This window comes from Anastrepha obliqua, chromosome 3, assembly GCF_027943255.1.
Source record: "Anastrepha obliqua isolate idAnaObli1 chromosome 3, idAnaObli1_1.0, whole genome shotgun sequence".
NCBI classification, from domain to species: Eukaryota; Metazoa; Arthropoda; class Insecta; order Diptera; family Tephritidae; genus Anastrepha; species Anastrepha obliqua.
Window position 1 is genome coordinate 120,628,922 of NC_072894.1, and position 7,063 is coordinate 120,635,984.

The window sequence follows — 7,063 nt, forward strand, 5'->3', positions numbered from 1 at the left end:
GGTGGTCCGCTAACAAAATGATATCATTCGCATACATTAGAAGTCTAATATTTTTCCCTTCTATGCGTAATCCTCCTTCTAAGCTTTCATGTAAGTCGTTTATGTAAAGAGCAAATAGTATTGGCGACAATAAGCATCCCTATTTGACGCCTGAGTTTGTTTTGAATGTATCTGAAATTTCTGAGCCATCCCATACAACTGTCTTTGTATCGCTGTATAAATTCCCTATGAACTTCACTAGTTTCGTTGCAAGACCAAAGCTGCACCATCTTATACAGGGCCCGCCATCTATTGTTACGGATTTGAACTAGGTATTATTTGAAGAATGGTAACACTTAGCTGTCATCTGATTTGACAGAAAATTAGTTTTATTCTTCCGCTGAACGAAAATGGTTGTGTATACGCTCAAAGAACGCTGGGGAATATTGCGACATTACTTTGAAAATCATGGTAATGTTGCAGAATGTGTACGAAAATTACGTACGGCAATGGGAAGAAGAAAAGCACCGAATGAAGCGTATGAGCCGTATGAAGCGTATGAGTGGCCGTAATCGTCAATGGAGAGCGTTACCGGGTCATGTTGAACGAATTTTTGTTCCGAGAAATTGAAAAGGAGGATATTGGTGGCATTTGGTTCCAACAAGATGGCGCTACTTGCCACACAGCAAATGCTACGATCAATCTTTTGCGCACTGTCTTCGAAGATCGCATTATCATCAGCCGAAATTCTTATATCGTTTGTCCGCCTCGGAGCTACGATTTGACGCCGTTGGATTATTATCTTTGGGGGGCCGTCAAAGACCAGTGTTATGCCAACAAACCAGCAACAATTGATGCACTGAAGACCAACATACGCGATGTCATAGCTGAAATACAGCCGCATACAATCGAAAATGTGTTGAAAAATTGGACCGATCGTATGGGATGGTGCATGGCTCGCCGAGGTAGCCATATGAATGAAGTTGTGTTCCATCATTAACCGGAACGATTGTACTTCAAAATAAAAAAAACAGTTTGGAAAAATATTGAGTAGTTTCTTTTTTATAGCATTTTTAATTCCGTAAAGTTATATGGCGGACCCTATATATCAAGGCGTTTCTTGATACTCTATCAAATGCCGCTTTAAAGTCGACAAAATACGCGTAAATTTTCTTCTTTTCTTCTAATTTTAAATGGACAATAGCGGCTAAATTGAATATATTGTCGACTTTGGAGTAATTCTTCCTGAAGCCGGCTTGATACTCGTTTAAGATACTGTTCCTTTCAGTTCAAGAGGTTATTCTTTCGCTAATTATGCCCATCATAACTATAGCAATGCAGTCCATGAATGAAATTCCTCTGTAGTTTCCTACCAGGGCAAGATCCCATTTTTTGAAGATAGGAAAAACTACGCTGGTTCTAATAGCCTCGCCTACTTTGCATTTTTCGTAAAGATTTATGTAAGCACTTGCCATAGCCGTAATGAAAGTAGCGGGAGCATTTTTTAAGAACTCGTGAGGAATTCTATCAATCCCTCGAGCTTTGTTTAATTTAACTTTGTTTAGCACAGATCTAACTTCGTCTGGTGAAAAAACTGCCTCAAGCAGATCGTCAGCGTGGAAGTCATGCGCATAAAAAATTTTCTTGTCACTAGCAGTAGGGCTCAGCAGATTTTCAAAATAAACCTTAAATTCATGCGTTGATATGGCGGAACTTAATACTGTGGGCAAAAAGTAAGGTGAATTTGGCTGTAAAATGAAAAATCTTTATTTATTCTTGTGAATCAATTTCATCCCCTTCAAAACAATCCCCTCTCGATAAAATACACTTATGCCAACGATTTTTCCAATCTCCGAAACATGCCAAATAGTCCATTTCCGGTATAGCCATCAACACCTTCTTCGATTCAGCTTTTATCTCCTCAATCGACTCGAAACGCGTTCCCCGGAGTGGTCTCTTAAGATTTGGGAATAGCCAGAAGTCACACGGAGCGAAATCAGGCGAATACGGTGGTTGCGGAACGATATGCGTGGAATTTTTGGCGAAATGGTCACGAAGAACGAGTGCAGTGTGAGACGGTTCATTATCGTGATGCAAAAACCAAGAGTTGTTGGCCCATAATTCTGGTCTTTTTAGACGTATTGCTTCACGTAAACGACGCATAACGCTCAAATAATATTCCTTATTAACAGTTTGGCCAGGTGCAAGAAATTCGTAGTGCACCACACCACGAAAATCGAAAAAAAACTGTCATCATGACCTTTATTTTTGAACGACTTTGACGTGCTCTTTTCGGTCTAGCCTCGCCTTTAGCACGATATTCGCTTGATTGGTCGGTTGTTTCAGGGTCGTAAGCATAAATCCAAGTCTTATCTCCCGTAATGATGCATTTGAGCTGGTCCTGATAGACTGAAAGCATTGTTTCACACACATCAACGCGACGACTTTTTTCCAAGAAATTGAGAGTTTTCGGTATCAAACGAGATTTGACTTTTCGTAGGCCCAAATGGTCTTTCAAAATGGTTTTCACAGATCCTTCTGATATTCCGATCATATCAGTAAGGTCTTTAACAGTCAACCGACGATTTTTGAGCACTAACTCCTTCACTTTATTGACGTGTTGGTCATCTGTTGACGTCGATGGTCGTCCGGAGCGCTCCAAGTCATCAACACGTTCTCGACCCTCTTTGAAGTCTTTGTACCATTTATAAACATTTTTCTGCGACATGGTCGAATCACCAAATGCCTTCTGCAACATGCTAAACGTTTCCGCAGCCGAAATTTCATTCCGCAAACAAAATTTGATGGCACTTCTCTGCTCAATCAAATCAGACATTTTAAAGTCGAAAAATGCACTCTTGGTCGTGTGGTAAACACAAGCGTAAATATATTACTGATAATGACATTCACATGAAATTTGTTATTAACAGTGCTGCCAACTCATGAAAATATAACTAGAGCGAAATTTTAATCCCGCGAAGTTTGACAAATAAATTCACCTTACTTTTTGCCCACAGGTATTTCCAAAGCTTCACCCTTTCTCTTCTTAACAAATTTCTACCAGCTAGCGCTATCTTTAATGCTGTTAATATTTTCTATAAGCCTGTTATACCATTCTTTCTCTATTCCTTTTACATACTTCTTTAAAATATTTATTTGCTTTTAAGTATAACAATTTGTTTGTTTCATTAAAGCTTTCTCTAAGGGTACTTAAACTTTGAAATGACGAGATTCTTGCTTCTTCAGATTCTTTGTTAAACCACTCATTCTTGCCTAACCTTTTTGATTTCCTTTTGTACCTTATCGACGACTGTTCCATTACTTCTTGGAGATCTTGAATATTAATATATTTTACTCGACTTATAATTCCTATATTCTTATTTAAGTTTTCTTGATATTTCTCCATTTTCTGTATATACCAATTCAACTTTGGCAATAAGCAACATTTTGACATTTTGCACGCGCTTCCACCCAACTTCAATTTAATTGGCGAATGGTCCGACCAACTTTTAAAATAAACTTCAAAGTCTAAAATTAATCGTTGTAATACATCTTTGTTGACTATGCAGTATCTATTGCCGATTCTCCCACTTGACTGATGAAAGGAAATTTCCTTCGAGATCCCCTTTTGTTTTACCATTTAAAACAATTAATCCGAAATCATTACAAAAATCAAGCAAAAGCTTACCTCTACCATTCTCTATCTTATCCGTTGAATTTCTTATTTCGAACCATGTACCGCCCCCTACCAAGTCTTGGAGTTGTTGTTGTTGTTCCCCAATTCGCGCAATCATATCGCCTATTAGAATGGGATTAATAATAGTAGGAAAAGTGTAATAATATTATTTATTTCTTTCCGCCACTGAGCTTGTTTTATGTATGTGGGAATCAGTGCAAATTCCTCAGCTCCGGTTTTAATTATTAATACATCTACACCAGTCAGGATTTTAAAAAACCATTGATAGTTAAGCGTTTTTAAGTTTGTTTTTACACCGCATACTACGAGTACTCCTCCTATACCTCTTCCAAAAATACTAATGCGACTAGAAGGTTTCCAAAATGTTTCAAAACCCCTAAAATATTTTTTATACTTTTCAATTTTATCTGCACTTACGTGTGTTTCGAGTAATATGAAAATATCAAAAGACTTGATATATTAAAAAAATTCAGGTTGCAATGATTTGTTTTCTAAACCATGTACGTTATAAGAGAGTACATTTAGATTAGACTTGAGCTCTTCACTTCTTTTGGTATATTTTTCATGAATTATGCCTTTACATTTGTTTTTGTTTTCACAAGTAATTCTCGCTTGATTATTTAATTTTTGTGTTTTACAATTTCTTAGTTTTTTGAGTTTACTTTATGATCTTTCATTGTCAATACTAAGCTATTAAAATTAAGGTTTTTATCGGCAAATTTATTACTATAGATATTATTCAATACTTTTGTTGCCTTCTCTTCGCCACTCACCAATATTTTGTGTTTATCCCATTTAAACCATTTATTTTCTATTTTCATCCTGTTCCCCAATACTTGAATTTTACGCGTTGCGTCCATGTTACGAATTTCTCTTTTAAGTTGAAGTGGTACGTGTTTTTCCTCTCGCATGTCTACGCTTAAGTCGTTTTCAACGGAAATAGTAGAGCTCACCAGCTTTTTGATATTCCTAAATATTGCTCCAACCGCTGCTTCTGTTGAAAATTCCACCTTAACTGCCATCTTATTGTCTCGTTCATATAGAAGTTTAACGCCTCGAATTGTATTTGCTTCCACGCCCAGTGTTTCTTCGCAGATCTCTTTTACGGCTTTTTCCCGAAACGTTTGTTTTTCTATTCCTTTAAATACGAGGTTCTTTCTATTGCTGTCATCAATTAGTCGTTTAATTTCAGTCTTCTCGCTTTCCATTTTGGTTTTCAGCAAGTTGACTTTGTTTTTATCAGTTAAAACCTTAACTTTTTCAGATAGGTCATCAACATTTGCCGATACTATTAATAGATCGTTTTTCGTGGATAAATTTTGTAAATTTTCTTCTAGCAAATCTTTCATAAGCTGCATTAACTCCGCAACATCCAAATTTTCAACCGACCTCTTTTCTGCATCCGGTGAGATTTCGGACCAGCATTATTTTGGATCGCCGGATGACATCCCTGCTATTAGTATTTAGTGATGGCGTGCGTTGCATACTTCCAGGCTGCTAAATTGCTGTTGATTCTTAATTTTATTTTTATTTTTCTATTGTGAATGCTGTTTCTCGTGGAGAGGTTATGTCCACCGCACCAAGTTCTCAAGCTGCCGGAAAAATATTTACTTCTCTCCCAGCTCTCGTTTCTTCACCAGGTTGGTTGCACTTGTCAAATATGTGTGTGCGCAGCAGATTTGGTCTTCGTATATAAGATTAGTTATATGCCAAACTTAGCCATTGGAGAAAGAAGTTGCCGTTTTGTAGTGCTGTTTTTCCGCAGCGATTATCAGCAGTTTCTTTCGTTCTTAAAGCTCAATCGAGTGGTCTTATTATGGTTATATTTGTGGTTGTAGCTAGCTTAGCTGTGTACCTCACTTTAAATTTCCATTAATTATCAGCAAGAAACTATTTAAAGTAAATAAATTTCTTCGACACACTTTTTTGTCTCACTTTCGCACTTGCGTTGCCACAGTTCACCAGTTTCACCAGTAGTTTACTACCTTTTGGGAAACTGGTGAAGAACTTCAAGAGGCTTCCTCTAATCCTATGGCGTTACGGAATGGATATGCCAAACCATGCTGCGGTGGGGACACTGAACCGAGGGGCAGATGGATGGCGTAACTTATTCCATCAATAGGCAAATGTGTCCAAAGGAACTTTGGGGAAGTGAATTACTTCTTAACTCAGTTCCTCTCGGACCACGAGAGATACCTATGATCCATAGGCCAGGTAAGCAATCCCAAGTGCATATGTATGCTGCGAAACGCCGAGCGATGACGCTAAACACACATTTTTAGTTCTGACAGATGGCTAGCGGAAAAAGATGCTTTGAAGAAGCAGATGGGCGGCATCGCGCCGACCAACATAATTAGTAAAATGCTCGAAAGCGAGGACGGTTGAAACGCGGTAAAGAAATACATCGAGAACGTATTACGGAAAAAAGATAGACCTCGGCACAGTGCATAAAGCGAAGCCTCACAGATAAAGACACAAGAAGCTGGCTACAAATACAGTTGACCTAGACGTGGTTTAATAAAATGGGTCGTTTATAGATGGCGTTCTGGGCTCTCCCGAAGTAATGCAGAAAGTAATCCCGGGAAGAGTGCCTTCCCAGAAGGAGAGGAGAGATTGTTTTAGTCGCCATACCACTCACTCAACGCAGTAGACGGCGATTGCTCTAAGTGCGAATGCTTTTGGAACCCTGCCTCACCCACAAAAAAAAAATCACAATGTGTTTCAATTTATACAAAAGTATTGAGTGATTCACCTTTTCGAAGGTTTTCGAAAAAGTCTGTTTAAACTGCGTCTAATTGGGAACATTTGATTTGTAGCTAAGACGAGATTAGAGCATGCCGGTCTGCCGGGGAAAAATCTATGTTGGCAATGAGATATATGTAACCATATTTATGTGATCGAATAACTTAGCCATAGTGCTCTGCTTGATAATATAATAGGCTTAGTTAGTTACAGACGTCGTTTCAATCATCTGATTTATTTATTGGTTCAATCGAGCAAAGTTTCCACGAATAGATGAAAAGATCCGCTATTTAAACACTTTTGGATTACACAGTGCGACATCAAAAATCAAACCGCACCGGACCTTTTTTTCTGAAAATATACCTATTCAATAGCAAAACCCTCGCTGGGTTTTTAAAAGTTAGCTCGATTTTTTTTTTATTGCGTTTTGAAGTTTTCTATTTTCATGAGATTTTGGAGTTTTACCTGTACGCTAAATTTGACTTATAAATCGACCTTTGTTTGATTTAATCGATTTATTTTGTCATAGCTTGATGCAGAAATTTCGTACATGTACAAATAAACTTATTTTGAGAAGAACGTATATCTCAATACGCAATTTTGAATACCAATATTTCGAAAAATTGTATGTTTTTACCATTTTTT